Source organism: Trachemys scripta, chromosome 6 (assembly GCF_013100865.1).
Source record: "Trachemys scripta elegans isolate TJP31775 chromosome 6, CAS_Tse_1.0, whole genome shotgun sequence".
NCBI lineage: Eukaryota > Metazoa > Chordata > Testudines > Emydidae > Trachemys > Trachemys scripta.
The window spans coordinates 55,996,062-56,014,855 of record NC_048303.1 but is presented as its reverse complement, the minus strand read 5'-3'; the positions used below and the strand labels follow the sequence as shown (position 1 = coordinate 56,014,855).

The window sequence follows — 18,794 nt, the reverse complement described above, 5'->3', positions numbered from 1 at the left end:
TATATATATATATATATATATATATATATATATATATATATACAGTTTAAAATATATATTTATATATATCTCACTTAAAGAGAGAGAGAAAATTCAGCTTGAGACAGATCCCTGGCATATAAAACTTCATCCCAACCAGTTAAAGTTTGACAAAGATACAAGCAACTGAAAATACTTCCCATCACTGCCTATAATTTAAAACACAATCCATTTGATTTATATGCTGTAACACTGGACACACAAATGTAAACTCCATCCCTGCACCATGCACAGCCTCAGCAGAGGTCTCTATGGAGATTGTAAACTCTGTTGCTCCTCAGCGGCTTCCATCCCACTGTGACGTGACTCAGAACATTCAAGTGGAAGGACCCACGGAATAAATGTGACAAGTCCCATTTCCTGGGCAAGGCCCTGACTGACTGCATCCCTCTGACATGCGCTGTGCATTACTGACAGGGGAAAATGGCCATATTTAAATTTTCATATGGTTCAAAAAATGTTATTAAGATGTTTAAAAAAAAGTGAACGGTACAGAGTTTAAGCGTAGAAGTTTCTGGTTATCAGGGAATAATGTACATATTATCAAATTTGGTTTAAGATTGGATGGCATAAGGAATACATATCTGCAATATCCCCAATTGGGGTAAAAGGTTAACGGGTCAAAGTACAGACATTGAGATATGAGGGTATGTTATTCATATAATGGCTATGTTGAGGTGTGGAGTATAATGAGTGGATACGATGATTAGGATGGATTGACCCTCATTTGGTGAGATTTAACCTTCGGTGAGTTTATGGTTCCAGTTCATATGGTCCAACAGAAAGAGTCTCTCAGTCCCTTTCTCATAGTTGATTCACAATGTCGCTCTGGCTCACACCTCCTGGTGCTGTGGAGGCTGGTGATGTGTTTGGTGTAGATGTCCCTGGACCATCGGATGGCGTTTGAGACCCTGAGGCACCACTTAAAAATTTTATTAAGATGATGTTAAAAAAAATAGTGAACAGAGTTTGAGCATAGAAGTTTCTGGTTATCAGGGAATAATGTACAGATTATCGAGGATGCAAAGTTTGATTTAAGATCAGGTGGCATAAGGAATACATAATCTGCAATATCCCCGATTGGGGGTAAAAGATTGATGGGTCAAAGTACAGGCATTGAGCTATGAGGGTATGAAGTTCATATAGTGGCTATGTACGGATGTGGAGTATAATTATTAAACTCAAATTTATGCCTAAAGGCTAAGGCGCTCAGCCCTGCTCTGATTGTTCATGGGTATTTCTGTCATCTAAGAGCAGCCAAACCATTTTGATGCCTCAGCTCTGGGGGGTGACTGGCTGATTGTCCTCAAGGGCCAGTCTGTGGGTGACCACGCTTGAACCCGCCCAGCGCACTCTGTCTGAACCTCTGATTTCACTAAAACAACAAAGAGTCTGGTGGCACCTTAAAGACTAACAGATTTATTTGGGCATAAGCTTTCATGAGTAAAAACCAGAAGTGAGGTTTTTACTCACGAAAGCTTATGCCCAAATAAATCTGTTAGTCTTTAAGGTGCCACCAGACTCTTTGTTGTTTTTGTAGATACAGACTAACACGGCTACCCCCTGATATCTGATTTCACTGGCTCCTGCAATAGTTTCATTGAGATTCCGGGGATTCCGGTGGGTTGCCTCGATCAGACCCCTAAAATGGCATCTTCTGGTACGAAGGTGGCAAGAGCCGAAGCCCGCAAGGAGCTGGGGCTGCGACCAGACGACCCCGCCCGCCCTGAGGCACCGCCCCTCACCCGCTGCGCGCAAGAGGGGCCCCACCCCTCCCAGATTCCCCGAGCAAGCCCCGCCCCTCTCCTCTATGACGCAGCGGCAGCTCAGAAGCGTAAGGGCGAGAAGCTCCACTTCCGGGTTCCTTGCTGCGTCTGTGCGCGATGACGTCATACCCACAGACCCCGGAAGTGGAACTCGAAATTGGCAGCGGCGCCGTGAATCGCGGAGAGGAAACAGCCAGGAGAGGTGGCGCGTGTCCCGGTAACGGCGCCTCGCCCCGCCCGGCCTTTGCGGGACAAGGGGCACCAGGTACGTGGCGCTCCGTCGTGGGGGGCGTGGGGAATGTGTTCTTGCCGCGTCCCCGCGCTGCTGCTGGAACCACAGATCAACAGCTCCCCCACCCCCCGTTAGTGACAGCGACTCCCCTGCGCGGGGCACCTGGTGCCAGATCGTTCAGTGGCCAGGGCCGCCCCTCACCAGAGAGAGCCTGTGGCGCAGCCTGCCCTGGGGAGTCGGGCTCCAGTTCCCTCCGCCGCTCTACACCCGGCGCCCCCGGCTGATAGTGTCACACTGGGGGGTGTCTCATTCCATCTCCCAGCAGAGCGAGCCCGGCTCCCTCTCCAAGATTGTTACATTGCCCAGAGCCTCCCCCGCATGCACCAGAGAGAGCCCCCCCCCCGTCCTACCCTGGAGAGGGCCCGAATTCCCGTCTCCCTCCCTACACACCTACATGATCACAGTGTCCCTCGCCCCCGGAGGCTTCCCGCGCCCTATAGGGGAAGTCAAAGTAGCCAGACCTTTCCCAGAGAGGTCGAATGTCTAAGTGTCAAACTTATTCCTGGAATGATATGGTCCTTGGGTTGCATGTGTCCCCCAGACTTCCCGATGATGGAGGGAGGCTTATTATTTCTTATTTGCATTGTGGTAGTGCCTAGGGGCCAGGGTCCTGTTGTGCTAGTCATGGCACTAACATGTAACAGATACTGCTCTGAAGAAGTGGGTTTTTTACCCACGAAAGCTCATGCCCAAATAAATCTGTTTGTCTTTAACGTGCCACCGGACTTCTCATTGGTCCTTCCCTGAAGAGTTTATGGTCCAAGTTTGTACAGAGATTAAGGGTAGAATATGCTCCTTATGTTGTAGCTATACATATGGGGCCTGACACTGCAAATACTTAAGCACATGAGCAACGCTGTTAGTTTGTAGGGGACTCCTCACATTCTTACCCATTTGCAAGAGTGAGCCTTTTGTAAAGGTAGCAATGTATTGAAGCAATTTAAATCTGTGAGGGAAAAATTGATGACAGGTTGTTCTACAGCCCAGCTTCTTTCTGCTCTCACTTATATGCTAATTTCAATAATTGTCCATATAAATCAAACAGTTGTGCAGTTAACATTTGGAAAATGATGTTCTCAAAATGTTGTTATTAGACTTAGGTTTTGTTTGCAAACAAAAGTTGTATTGCTTTAACTATCCCAGAGTATTGAAAGCCACTCTTCTTCCCCAGCATGGTTATCGTTATACAGTGTAAATGTGCTCTGTACTGGTATATATCTGTTCCTGTACAGTAAGGATAATGAGTTATACGGGTGTAAGTCACATTTATACCATTACAGCTGCATCCACTTGAAAGGCTATATTGGTTTAACTATGTTGGTAAAAAATCATACCATAACTGACACAAACTGTGTGTAGACCAGGCCTTAAGAGTTAACACTCATTTGAGTTGAGTGGAGACAGTTATCAACTTACAGAGCTGTTTAGTCTGTTTGCAGACTCAGGAAGATTACACAGCTTCAGTTTTCAATTGATTTATCCTTAGTTCATATTTGGAAGATTTTCTTCACAACTATAAGGGCTAGAGACTTATTTTTTTAAGCATCTTTGATTCTGAGGAACTTGTTTGTTGTTGTCATGTGGGGCTGTTGTTTGACATTACTGGACATCTTTGCTCTTTCCCATCCAGACAGAGTCAAAAAAGTCATGCCCCAGTCATGGATAGAGAAGATGCGCAGATCCTCCTCTCCACCCATGGAGCAGTAACAGTAGCTTAACTCCCTTCTTTACCCATAGAACTGAAAACAGTGTGTCAGAGCCTCCTCCCCCCCCCGCCCCCAGCAAGCGAGAATCACAATGGCCAGGGTCTCTCTCTCGCTCTCTGAAGAGAGAGAACACAAGCGAGTCACGATTGCCAGTGCCTCTCCCTGAGAGTAATACTGATTATTGTCTTCTCTTCTTCCTTCCCATTGAGTAATATGAATCATAGGGTCAATGCTGCTTCTTTACTCTCCCTGATGACAGTAATAATAATTTCTTACTCCCTGGTGAATTATTGCTAATCCCTTTTGCCCCCTACTGGTAAATTTTGGCCTGTTCTTCCCCTCCCCAGTGAGTAATAATAGCTATTGTCCTTTTTTCCCATCAGAGAAATACTGGTCAGTATTAATGGTTATTGTTCCCTGTCCCCCAAAGGAGTAATAATGGCAATACTTCTTCCACATGCAGAGGTTTTTAATGGCGAATGTTACTTTCTTCACTCCAACCCCTATCGTACTGTAGGTTTGTATTGTAGTTTAACGTTTTGTAAATACATGCTTTTATACATTGATGAAATAAATAAGCTCGTCGTATACCTGGGAGGTATTCTGAGTTTTTTCTTTAATTTCAGAAAGAGGTACTAGGTGTATACATCCAAAGCCTTGCTGTACTAGAGGGTTGCACTTGCACCTTTTTTCAGTCCACACTAACCATCCTATTTCAAAATATCGACACAAAATGTACCATCGCTGTTGCAATAACTGCATTGTGCATCATGCAGTGTGCAGCCCAGGTCCCTGAAGCAGGGATTTTTAGAATTAGCTAGCCCTATTTTGAAAGATGATGCATTATTTTTCTCAAAATATAGAGTATGAAGTAATATTTCTCATTGTACATGCTATTTTTTATTTTGTAAAATTACTTGGCAGTTGTATTGTTATAAAATAGAAAGTTCATGGGCATAAAATCACACAAGCTGCGGTAACTCAAAACAAGTAAGTAATCAGACAAGCACAGGAGATACCTGACATTGCGCACTAGTTGACAAAGGGATTGTAGGAGCACTGTAGAATTGTGCTGGGAGCGCCAACAGCAATGGAGAAGCTAGAACACCAATATTTTTGGTTTACACTAGCCCAGCCAATGGTACAGTGGCCTGATGCAGGATATGATAGTGACAAATCTTGCTTTGAACAGTCACAGTTGTAGTGATTCATCTTTCTAAAAAAATTTCTCTTCTTTTTAGTCTCTACATCATGCCCTGCCTCTAAAACAGCTGTTCTTCACAGAAAGAAGCAGAAGTAAAACTAGCAGGACTTCTGTTTGTTTCCTGTTGAGAGGCAAACAAACAGTAGTGTGAAACTTACGCAGATCACATCAGTGCAACTGATGTTCTGTTATTGGTAAGCTGTGTACAGGAGCCACAGAGGTATCAAATTGATGCTGCTAGCCATGGCTTTGAGACTTCTACACATAGCTGTTCCACACCGGGAGTGGCAATACAATTGATTGGATTTATTTTCTTTTTTTAATTTTGTAAGCTCTTTGTTCTCTTCGATCAGCAGAAAAGTTAAAGGATAATGTCAGTTTCACTAAATGGCTGCTGGGGGCCTCTTATCCAAGGATTGGCTATACAATTCTGCAAGACTTGATCCTTATGTGTTAGTTAACTTTCATGTAGGCTGTAAGATGAACATTACAAGAGATGTACTTGGAGGACTGGACAACCCAGGATAGTGGTAATAAGAACAGAGAGCTTTTTCTAGGTTGTTGGTCACTTCGACTAGTCAAAAATTTACTGTGTGATAGGCCAAATAGCATGCTTGCTCTTGGGCTCTCTCATCCTGAATCTGTGGACTAGATTGCTGAGATGAAAAGAGAGTAGATGACAGGAGCTTTGGCAGAACCTGGTCCCCTTTCTCCTAACAGTTACTGAATTCTTTCCCATCCCTCCCATTCCTGTACTTAGTGATCTAATCTTCAGGCTCAACATGATTGAGACCAAGAGCAGGTCACCTGGCTCTTGCCAAATCCTCTTCACCACCATCTTGTTTCAGCAACTTGTTGGGGACAAACCCAGTGATGAGCTGCCGAAATCTTAACAACCAGTTCCCTACCGGGTCTTTGGCGGCGGGTCCTTCAATGCGGCCCAAGACCCGGAGAGAGTGAAGGACGTGCCGCCGAAGACTCGGAGCGCCACCCGGTGAGCACAAGCCCCACGTGTATGTGTTTGTTTTTTTTTTTTAGTCATCCCTGCCGGGGGAGCTGGGTGGGGAAGGCAGTGCCTCCCAAAACAGCCTATCCCACCCCCATCTGACCCCCACGCACATCCAGCCCCAACTGCCCCCCTCAGAACCTGCAACCCATCAACCCTCCCCTGGTCCTTGTCCACTGACCACTCCCTCCCGAGACCTCCCCCACCCTAACTGCCCCCCAGTACCACACCTCTACCCAACTCTCCCTGTCCCCTGACTGCTCCGACCCCATCCACCACCACCCCAACAGACCCCCCGGAACTCTCACGCCTATCCAACCCCCCCCCCATTCCCCGTCCCCTGACTGCCCCCTCCAACCGCTCTCTGCCCCTTATCCAACCCCTCCTCCCAGTCCTGGCCCGGCCCCCTTACCATGCTGCTCAGGGCAGCGTGTATGGAGGCCGCGTGGCTCGCTGGAGCTCGCAACCCCACCCCCTTAGCATGCCACTCAAAGCGGCAGGAACTGCAGAGCTGCCCAGGAGCGGTCCAGAGCGCTGGCGCCCGCGGCGCAGCACGCTGAGGCTCTGCGAGAGGAGGGAAGGCGGGGGAGGGGCCGGGGGAGCCTACCCATCCAGGAGCTCAGGCGGGCCAGACAGGACGGTCCCGCGGGCCGGAGTTTACCTACCCCTTTAACAAGCAGTTCTAAACTGGCTTCTAAATTGAACAACTGGTTTGTGCGAACCACTGGACAAACCCTTTTAGAAGAGGGAGAGAAGAAAAATAAACTCATACGAAATAAGAGTATGATGAGTGTGTCCTTCTGAGAGTACTTTACCACAAAGACCCTCACACACTCTTGCTGAGGGAGCACTTTAGCACTTCTTTCTGAAGAGATATAGCCAGAGATGGAACTGAGACCAGACAGACAGCAGCTTAGTGAGCTCCTGTTCTAACTTAGTACCAGCACATTGCTTAACAAAAGAGCTGCCAGAATGTATTGCCTTGTGAGCATGACACCAGTCCTCCAGGATCTGTACTGTCTCTATCTGTACTGGTTTCTAGTTTGAGTTCAAGGTGTTGGTTATAAGGCCCTAAATTACTTGGAACTTGCCTACTTGGGGGAGTGTCTCCCTATGCCATACTGTTGTATGCCGTACTGTTGATGTGACTAACAGAGGTGCTCACTCTGGAGCCCTCTTGGTTTAAAAGGGAGAGAGCTAGTGTCAGGATCCTGTCCGTCTCCGTGACTTTGGAATGTACTCTCTCCTGAAAATAGCCCTTTAAGTTGATCTTTAAGTCTGTTTTCCTAGACCTTGGGGGAGATGGGTACTAGGTGTGCTTATTTTCTTGGTTACTTTCTACTGTTAAGCTTGAGACAAAATTTCTGGTTCTGTGTTGAGGATTGCATTTTAAATGTTTGTCAAGGGCTTCTAGACCTTGGTTTGAGGAACCTTGTACTGTTTTGTACAAATCAAAATAAATTGTCAGAGAGAGACAGTCATTCCCTTAGGTATCTTGTACCAATTCCATGAAGGCTAGGATCTTTACTTTGAATTTGGGGACTATTCTGTGAGGAGCCAGTCTAGGGAGTAGAGTATTGGGGTAATGAGTTGTTGTTGGTGATTGCTGCTGAAGAGCTTTTAAAAAGTTACCCATTGATTCTTATAATTATTCAATGTAAAGCACCAACAAACCAAGAAGTGAGTGGGAATATAATTGGTGATTTTTTTTTTTTTTTGTTAGTTTGGTGTGTGTCTTTTTTAAATCCTATACTGGGGACATGTTCTTGGTTGATGCTGGCCTTTAAAGTACTTGCTTTTGAAATGTATTGTTGCCCTATGAAATGTGCTTTGTCCCATGGAAAAAAAACTTCTTTCTGTGTAAACTAATGTAACCTTAAATTGTATCTACTTAATTTGAGTCACTTTCATTGATTTGAATAGAGCAGAATTCCAGAAGTACGTTTTTAAAAAAAGGATTAGAAGTGGTTATTTTGTATTCAAATTGTTCCCTTTTTCCACTGACTTCTAATATGAAAAACCTTTTCTAATCTAGTGACTATTAGAATGTAGATTTAATTTTTTCTTAATATATTTTAAAGTGAAAGGTGCCAGATTGACAGTATCCTGTCACACAATTGGTATGTATTGGCAGTGCAAGATTCTCTACTGTTCAAATGTGACACAGCCTTCTTGAGAGGTGAAAGGATAGTTCAATCTCTGTTTATTCCTTGACTTTTCTGCTAAGTTTGCCAACAAAGGTGCCAGTTAGTGCCAGTTTTTATTCTGATTTTTGTGTTGTGACCAGCTATCCTCTGGACATAATTGAGACCAATAAGTCATTTCATGAGGGCCACTGACCAGCTCTCAGCAGATAATGACTCAGTCCTTTACTTGTTTGGGCTGTAGTCCTTAGAATGAATTCAATCTAGAGTTCATGTGTGCAGTACTGGTCATCCTATCTCAGAAAGGATATTGCAAAATTAGAGGGAGTTCAGGCAGTGATGAGAATGACGGGGGCAAGCAAAAACTCACCTATGAAGAGAGATTTAAAAGATTGCAATTGTTTATCTTATAAAGAAGACAAATGTGAGGTGGGTCATAATAAAATATGATGAATGATATGGAGAAGGTAGATTAGGAATATCTCTTCTTTCAACACAAGAACAAAGGGACATTAAAAATAAATGTGGTAAATTCAAACCTGATAAAAGGTCCCCCCCCCCCGCCCCCTTCAAAATGCATAATGAAACTCTGGGACTTATTGCCACAGGATATTGTTGAGGCCAAAAGCTTAGCACAATTCAAAAAGGATTGAACTTTTATGTGGATAATAAGAATATTCAGAATTTTTAAAACTGTTGCTTACATAAATTTTGGAAGATATGTTAAACCCCATGCTTTAGGGTTTAAACCAGTCTCCCAACTGTAAGGGATTAGCAGGAGACCTAATGTGGGGTGCAGATTATATTGCATTTTCCTATTTTGGGGTTTTGTGTACCTTCCTCTGAATCACCTGGTGTTGGCCAATGTGATAAAGGCTAAAAAAAAAAAAAAAAAAAAAAGACTACACTAGTGGAAAGAGATTAGTTTTCTGCTAGTATTATTGTTAAATGTAATTAAATATTTGCTTCAGTAGCACCCAGAGGCATCAACCAAGTCAAGGCCCCATTTTGCTGGGCACTGTGCAAACATATATTAAATGACAGTCCCTGCCTCAAAGATTTTACATTCAGTCTGAATCATAAGACCTGTCTATGAAGAGGGGGGGGGGGGGGAAGGGGGTGTGGAAGATGAGGTAACTTACAGCAGAATGTTTTAGCACAGAGTAGCTGTGTATGCAGTCTTTTTGTAGCAGTAATAGTTACTCATCTCCTGCCTAACAATTATCAGATGGCAGTTTCCTGACTTGGTTTTCAAAAGAAATATTTACTTACCAGTAGACCCAAGAGTGGGAAACCAGTGCTGACATATCTTAAAAGAAAACTATTTAACACAAATCCATGAGTGCTATTTTTGTGGTAGTAATGGGGCTTGTACCTCCACATGGTGTAGCTTCAAGAGCAGGGATGTCACAGTCACTTCATATGGTAGGCCTGATCCACTACCCTGTCACGTGGTGCGGGCCACATTCAGCAAAAATTATTAAAATAGAAACAGATGAAGATAAACCATACTGGTAATTACTTACATTTATTTTAGATTTTAGTGACTGCTACTCCCCAATACCTAACATCTTAGTTTCAACCAGTGCATCAACGTTGGGAGCAAATCTATGGGCTGAGGCTACCAGAAGTATCAAGTTCAGGTGTTAGTTTAGTTTAGATTTATTGAATACCTGTTCATGCACATACATGCTCCCAAACAGAAGAATTTTTGATGCAAAGGGCTTCAGCTTGGCATAATTTGATTCTAGATTTTGATACAACTTTGGAAGCTAATATTAGAAAACTTACCCTTTAACAGTGTTGCTTTGCAGTTCAATAAGTTCCACCTGGAGCTTCTCAGGTACAGCATGAATATTGACAGAAAGTGGTATGGTAAAAATTGCAAACTCTCCTTCATGATTCCTGAAGTCAGAGACTCATTCTTGATATTCCTTTGTCAGTTTAGCAATTTTGCCCACATATCTTTCTGTGGCATCACCACTTTGAGTCCCAATAGTATTACGTAGTGCAGGGGTCGGCAACCTTTCATAAGTGGTCTTCATTTATTCACTCTAATTTAAGGTTTTTGCGTGCCAGTAATGCATTTTAACGTTGTTATAAGGTCTCTTTCTATAAGTCTATGATATATAACGTAACTATTGTATGTAAAGTAAATAAGGTTTTTAAAATGTTTAAGAGGTTTCATTTAAAATTAAATTAAAATGCAGAGCCCCCCGGACCGGTGGCCAGGACCTGGGCAGTGAGTGCCACTGAAATTGAGCTCGCGGGCGGCCTTCGGCACATGTGCCATAGGTTGCCTACCCCTGACGTAGTGATTTCTAGGTGAGAAAATCTGCCGGTTATACTGAGAAAGTTGTTTCTCTATAGCTGAAGCATAATTTCAAAGGTGTGAATATTGTCATAGTATTCTGTCACCACTTGGTTGTGCCCCTCCATTCTTATGTTGTGCGAGTTCAGGTGTTCTGTAATACCCATCATGAAAGCAACATCTTGAAGCCATTCATTGTCCAGTAATTCAGTGACATCTTTCCTTTTCTGACCCATGAAAAGTTTGATCTCACCACATAATTAAAAAAAATACTTCAACACAGCTCCTTGACTTAGCCACCAAACTTCTGTATGATAATTGCAGTCCATGATGAATGTGACATTCTTTCAACAGCTGACTGAACTGCTAGTGGTTGAGACCTCTAGCTTGACTAAAATTTATAATTTTTAACAATCACATCCATCACATGATTCATTTTAGAAGTTTTATAACAGAGAGCTTTCTGATGTAAAATGCGGTGAAAACTGCTAACCTGCTGGTTATGTTTGAAAGTTTGCGATTTTGCCTTCAGTTTTGTCACAACTCCAGCTTTCTTGCCCACCATTGAGAGTACCCCATCTGTGGCCAGACTCACAGCTCTGGTACAGTCATCATCCAATTTGTTCAGAGTTTCCACAAAGTTGTTAAAGAGGTCATTTGCTATTGTTGTGTGTCTCATCGGCACCATTCTGTAGCAGTGCTTCTCAAAGCCGGTCCGCCGCTTGTTCAGGGAAAGCCCCTGGCGGTCCGGACCGCTTTGTTTATCGGCCGAATCTGCAGACGCAGCAGGTGAACAAACCGGCCTGGACCGCCAGGGGCTTTCCCCGAACAAGCGGCCCGACTTTGAGAAGCACTCTTCTATAGGCTCCTCTGCTATGCACATGTTCTCATCAACTCTGTGAAGGAAAACTGCTAGCTGAGACATATCACTTGTATCTGTGCTTTCATCAGTTGCAACTGAAAAAGTAGCAAACAACTTTACTTTGTCCTGAGTTGACTGTTCAAATTCTCAGCAAAGTTGTTGATTCTCTTTGCAGTTGTGTTTCTTGAGATGCTGGTATTTGCAGAAGCTTGCTGCTTATCGGGATGCACTATTTCTGCGGCTTTTAACGTGCATTTTAATGTTCTCCTTCAGAAAAGACACAGCTATTTCATGAGCAGTCACATAGCTTGCCTTAACAGCAGCATCACATATGTGATGAGCATTTGTAAACACTGACCGCTGCTTTTTCAATGACTCTGCTAATTCAGAGTAATTATCTTTGCGAACTTCCAGTGTACTTATCATATTTCTCATGATGGTTTACTACATAGTGTCTTTGAATGTTGTATTATTTTACCACAGCTACCTGTTGCCTCCAAGTCAAGTAAGTAAGTGGGCTTTCCATTCATGTTCAGAAAGAAATATGAAATTCTCCATTTCTCTTGAAATTCTCCAACACTCTTGACCTACCTTTCTCTTCTTGAAGAAAGACATGATGACCACTTGTTACAAGCTGAATAAAGAAATGAAGGAAGGGAAGGGTAGAAGGAAAGGGATCCCCTTTGCTTTGAATTTTTATTTAGACTAGTATCTGTCCCTTTATCAGCCACAGTAGGCATTTTTCCTTTGAATTATTTGAAGTTTCCTCTTCTTTGACTTTCCAGGTTAGGTATCTACTCTCCTGCCAGTGAGTTAATGCTCTTCAGTGTCATTTCCCCTTGTCTACACATGTGCCAACTTCTGCCGGACTTGTGCCTCTCCCATGCCTCTTAAACATGACCAAGTGATTCTGCACCTGTACACGAGGTTTTGCTGAATGTTGCTCTGGAGTCTGGACTATGGGGTGTGAGCTGTAGAGAACACCAGTGTGTTGCATTCCAACTCCCCCCACGTTGACCCTTCTGGCATGCACTAAATGTTTCTTGGACTATGGCTACACTGGTGCTTTACAGCGCTGCAACTTTCTCGCTCGGGTGTGAAAAAACACCCCCCTGAGCGCAGCAAGTTATAGCGCTGTAAAGTGCCAGTGTAAACAGTGCCCCACTGTAAACTAATCCCCTCGTGGAGGTGGAGTACCTGCAGCGCTGGGAGAGCTCTCTCCCAGCGCTGGCGCATGACCATACTCGCGCTTCAAAGCGCTGCTGCGGGAGTGCTTCCGCGGCAGCGTTTTGAAGTTTAGAGTGTAGCCACGGCGTTAGTATATATTGATGTAATCCTGTTTCAAAATGGATGACATTAGTTTACATTAGTAGGATCTACACAGGGGGAATTGGAGCCAACACCCTGGTGCGCTCTACAAATCACATCCCCTTATTGCAGACTCTTGAGGTCATGTAGACAAGTCCAAAGAATCCTGGGAAGTTCACAGCAGTGGTGTTATACATTTGACACTGCTCTAGAGGATGACATATTTACATGCGCACTCTTTAGTGCTGTATCTTGAGTTAATTAGTATGTAGCCACTAGGGGGGTGACATAGTCACACACTTGAACAGATCTGATTTTTCTTCTGGAGAAGATTAATGGTGTGTGTAAGCTATCATAGTTTTTCTGTAATGCCTATGACTATAATAAGAAACATAAAAGCGGCCATACTGGGTCAGACCAACGGTCCATCTAGGCCAGTATCCTGTCTTCCAACAGTGGCCAGTGCCAGGTGCCCCAGAGGGAATGACCAGAAAAGGTAATCATCAAGTGATCCATCCCCTGTCGCTCATTCCCAGCTTCTGGCAAACAGAGGCTAGGGACACCATCGCTGCCCATCCTGGCTAATAGCCATTGATGGTCCTGTCCTCCATGAGTTTATCGAGTTCTTTTTTGAAACCTGTTAGTATCTTGGCCTTCACAACATCCTCTGGCAAACAGTTCCACAGGTTGACTATGTGTTGTGTGAAGTAATGCTTCCTTTTGTTTGTTTTAAATGTGTTATTTTATGATGCTTTACTTTTGATCATGCCCATAACACATAGACTTCATTAATTGTGTCAAAGTGCTCCTCTGTGACATAGATATTTTACTCTCCAAAGGAACTAAGCCGTTCCTAGGATGAAATACAGTTACAGTAAAAGTGTGCAATATGCACCGGGGAAGGAAGTGAAGACTGTTATATCCATTTGAAACGAAAGGGAGAATTTAGATAGACAGAAGGTAATTATCCACATTGAACTCTGAGGGTAGAATTTAGGGTTATTACCATTTAAAAAGAAAAAGTCACAGTTCTTTCTTTTGGCAAAAAGCATATCTTCCTGATCAGATATGAAGAAGAAAAGATAGGCGTTATATGATTTCAGATTACATAAGACATTCCACTTTATTTGAAAGATTCAATTTTTTTTGAGTGGCCATAAAGGCCATCTATCTAGTAAATATTCTAACTTGTACTGTAGAGTAAAACCATTTAATAAGTACAATACTAGAGCATTTATATGAAATCAATAGAATTTAAACACAATGGGACAGATCATTCCTTCTACTTCTGTGAACAGTTGTGGCTGGAGGTGTGAAAATGGGAAGTGCCATCTCTGCTGTGTCTTCCCTCCACTTTTTCCTCAAACTCACGGGAAGCCCCTCCATAGGGATCTATGTCTGTGGCAGGGAGGGGACAGAGACTGTGGATGGGTCATTTCTGTCATGGTAGCATTTGCCTTGTTTTCCCTCATAACTCCACAGCAGATGCCTGATAATGTGGACCAATTTAGTATTCATTTATCTTGTATAGTCTTGTCCAGTGTGCAGAGAAATGCCTCTCCTTGGTGGAGGGAGCTAAGGACAAAAGCTGACAGTGAAGCCATTGGAGCAGGCCTTTCAACTACAAGGAGGATATCATAAGTGCAGGACCTCTGTTTAGATTCTCACAATTCCAGTAGATCTAAGATTCACCGCTTTAGAAGGGTGAACCCCTTGACATTTATTCCATAGGATGTCAGGGAAGCTAACCCCACGTCTTCCTTCCCTGCCCCTCACTCCTGAGAAAGCTTAGTGGCAATTTTCCAAATTGGAGGTAGGGAAGTAGAAATTCAACCTTGTGCATTTTTTTTCTATGTAATGGATTTTCTGGTTCAAGGGGTAATTTAATATTACGTATTACTTAGATAATTTGACTCGCATGATGATGTGGAGACAGAATAGTTATGGTATTCCTAAGCAACCACGGAACACTTGCTTTTTGGTCTCTGACAAGAGAGAATTGATGACCATCAGTTTTGAAGGAGATGTTGGGTTTCAGCATCTTAGAATTTTGATACTTGATACAGTTGAATGGAGGTCATTGTATGGAGAAAATAATTTCATAAATGAAGAAGTGAGCATGATCCTTCAATAATTTAAAATGTGATTCTACCCTGAAAAGTTACTGGATACATTTGGCAGCACAGGGTTTCATGTTGGCTGTCTTAATGATCCCAGATCAACTGTGTTCAATTTATAAGTCAGAGATTCTTTTTTTGGTTTGTAATTGACATTCCTAAAAGTTCACTTAGGGATCTGAAATTCTTTCTTCTATACATCACTAATAATAAAGATTTGTCAGGCCAGATTATTACACCTGTGCAACCCTGTTATCTTCAGTTGAGTTGCACAGGTGAATTGGTTAGTGCTGAAATATAATCTAGTTCCTCTCTTTCAGCTGTGTTGATTTTGCAGGGCTAACAAAAATAAAAAGTAGTATAAACCAGGGTGGATTTGATTTAAATCAAATTGATTTAAATCACTAGTCAAGAAGACTTGATTTAATCATGGATTGCTACATAAAAGTGCATTCTTGTTGATTGTTATAACCTTAATACATATTCTTCACAATTCAGCATAGATGTAGGGTTCACTTTTAGAAGGTACACACTGTACATTTTAAAGTGATTTATTTTGAAAACTTTTCAGATTAGTTTTACAGCTATATCAGAAAATGAATGATTGTTTGGTTATTTCATTTACCAAAGGTAATTGAAGCAGATATTTATGAAGTCACTGGGAGGTGAACTTTCTCCAATTCAACAGGTTAATCATTAATATTTGGAGGATTTTCTTGCCATGCTGTATTAGGAGGAGAACATCACCAGACAGCCATTTACATTGTTTTATTTAACTAAAACAACAACGTTATGTATTCTGGATTTTTTTTCTTCAACAGCAAACACATAATATTTTAACAAGAGCATTTGAATTTAGTTAAACATTCAAGTTTTTTAAAATTAGGTTTGTTCTTGTTAAAATTGTTCTAACTAAAATAGTTAAATTAAATATTTAAAAAAAAAATTAAATCGACTATGTCAGCCAGGTCAACATGGGAAACTTAAAATATTGGCTTCTGCAGCTAACTCAGTCGTCTTCACCTTCATTTTCCTATTTGTTCATAATCTGGAAAAGAAAAACAAGTTTTCCTGCTTTTTCAGGTTCCAAACGATTTCTCACTTTGGAATGAATTAGTCTAAAGGAAGAAAATATTCTTTCTACACTGGCAGAAGAAGCTACTGCTGTTAAAAGTGAGATTATCACTTCAACAGTCTCTGAATCAAAGTGCTTAAGTGACTTCCACCCGTTCACTAGTGTGACTTTCTTCAAAACATCATCTGCAAACATGTATTTCTTGAATGGTTCATCCTTAGTTCTGAAGTTTATTATAGTTGGCATTATGGAGGGATGATTGCTGGATGTCCATGTCATAGCCTCTTCTCCAACAGTTAAGGTTGGATCCTGGTACCGAGTATTGAGAATATTTGCAAGAAAATGAACTGGAGATAGAGCTTGTCTCATTCGTTTTTTTTTTTTTTTTTAAATGCTTGTAATTTAACTCTGTCATTGCATATTTCTCTTTTTTCAAGAGCTCACTCAGCTCCTTCCAAATTTCAACAGCGTCAGAAATAAAGCAGCTATTTCCCTGCATTTTGTTCAAGGCTACAGAAATAGGTTTCAGGGTACTCATCATGTGTTCAACATTTCTCTTAAGCCCAATGTTGAGAACTTTGGCTGTGACAGTCCCATCTATTTTTTTCACGATTTTGTTCACAAACTGTAATCAGATTAGGTCAGTTCTTGATATAGTGCTCAAAACAGTCCACTACTGAGTTCCATCGTACATCTTGTGGGAGAGTTAGCTTGGTTCCTCCCATTTTTTTCAGAGCACCTACTGCAAAGTGGTTGTTACGGAAGTATTTTGCAATTTCAACAATATTAGCCCTTATTTTTGGAACACTGAAGTCTTTGGCTAAGAGGTGCATCAAATGAGCACTGCAACTCTGTTATTAGCTTGGGACTCTCTTCTAAATAATTTCTTCTCATCTTGGATACGTTTGCAGTGTTGTCTGTGACCAGGTGTGTACTAGACATTTGAATTTTTCCCCACAATTTGTTATAGCTTTTATTGCTGCTACTTGTAAGTATTCTGCTGTGTGTGCATTTCCTGATGTATAAATTGTTTCTGTAAGGAAGACATTCTCTTCTTCTGTTGTCACACAAGCACATGCAATGTCCACAATGATCCTATTGTTCCACCCATCAAGACTCACTCTCTAGACTTTTTGCACACTGCTCAATTTCTCTTTCATACACTTTATCCAGCAATTTGCCTGCTACATCTGCTCTGTGGGGTGGACTGTGTCCTGGTCTTAATGACTGAACCATGTTAATGAAGTGTGGGTTTTCAATCATATGGAAAGGAGAGTTTGTTGCATAAACAAACCAGGTAATTTTTTCATCAATTACCCCTCTTTGTAATCTGCTGGTTCTTAACCATCTTATCTATGGTTGTTTCTGGACGATGGAGATGATTTTTTTTTTTCTTTTTGCTACTGGTGATATACTGTGGCTATGTGACGTACATGATGTGACTGAAACACTATCATTGGCAGATAACTCTGAAACTATAGAAAATGATGGTGATCTTGAAGGTGGATAGTCTTCAGAATCCTATATGTTGAGGATGGATTCTCCTAAACAAAATAAGTCAATGCAGTTATTTAATTATTATTACCATATTGCTCATTTAGTATTACTCATTGCATTCACTGACACTCAATACTACTTTAGAGGTGAAATTGTAAAAGGAAGATCTTCCTATTTCAGCTATTTATTTTTTTATCACAACTGCATCTAAAATGATAGTACCATAGAGTAACAACTATATTTTTTGCTCAAACATGAGAATTCAAGAATAGTCCAGTAGGAAGACAGGCAGTCCTTAAGAAAGAAGTATGAAATAAAAGTTTACCAACCTGAAGATCCTGCATGTTCAGACATGTTCCTTTCATCATCTTCAATGTAGCTTCCTCCTGAGAAGGAACACGTCTCATGATGTTGTTTCATTCGGGCAACCAGGCCTTGCATTTCTTTGTTGCACTGTTTGCATTTTTCACACATTCCTGTCTTACCCACAGGTAATTTTTAAAATATTCCCAAACCGGGGCACTTTAACGGCCTGCTGCCATTATAGGTTTTCCCTTCTAGTGAGAGAATGGTATGGTAGATCTCAAATCAATGAAGGCTACGCTCAGAAAGACCTCAAGACTTCTGGAATATGCTGCTCAAACAGTTTCACTTTTGTTTCTATTGCCTGTCCCTCCCTTCTCACATTTATCTCCAGACTTCTTCTCCTTGTCCAGATCTATTCTGCCCCCAACAATCTTCTATTCATTAAACTTTTTGAAACTTTACACTTTTAGAGAGAGGTAAGGGATTGACTCTGTGTAAACAAATTTGCAGAGGGACAATAGGGTTGAGGTCTGTTATCTCACCCCTTTTATTTATTTATTTGTTTGTTTTGTTTAAAAACATTTTTGCTGTTAACAAGCATGTTATCTCTGGAGACACAAATCCACAGCTGAGAACTGCAAAACTAAGCATCTCTGATGGTATCTTCTAGACTGAGCATTGAGTCTCATTGGGTAGATAGAAAGATTAACCTAAATCTGTACAGAAGCCCCTGATACACCATAAGATTGGATCCCTAATCCATGAGCTATTGGAACTCATTTACAAAACTTTTCTTAAACATTACATGAATATATTGTCTCATACTATAGAATTAGAATTTATAATCCCTATTCCACAATGAGATATCTTTGAGCTAGGGTTACCATATCTCATAAATAAAAAAAGAGGACCCTCCATGGGCCCTGGCCCTGCCCATTTCCCCACCCCTGGCCCCGCCCCAACTCTGCCCCTTCCCCACCCTAACTCCGCCCCCTCCTCCCTCCCACTCCCAGCCAGGGGGAAAGGGCTGCCCCAGTGCTACCAGCTTCACGGTTTCCCGGGCAGCCCCCAGACCCTGCGCCCCCAGCCGGCGCTTCCCCAGCGCAGCTGGAGCCCGGGAGGGGAAGCGCCCAGCCGGGGGCGCAGGGTCTGGAGGCTGCC

General features: G+C 42.2%; 1 protein-coding gene across 4 annotated transcripts in view; it reads left to right on the top strand.

Moving 5' to 3' along the window:
• Window positions 1–1,944: 1,944 nt before the first annotated feature.
• Window positions 1,945–18,794, top strand: part of FAM172A (family with sequence similarity 172 member A) — a 343,790-nt gene continuing 326,940 nt past the window's right edge. For 3 of the 4 annotated variants that reach the window (XM_034774035.1, XM_034774034.1, XM_034774032.1), the window contains exon 1: window positions 1,945–2,070. The gene's annotated coding sequence lies outside the window, so the exon portion shown is untranslated. Of the gene's footprint in view, window positions 2,071–5,855; window positions 6,002–18,794 lie in introns of all 4 variants that reach the window. The other variant, XM_034774033.1, reaches the window with a different exon arrangement.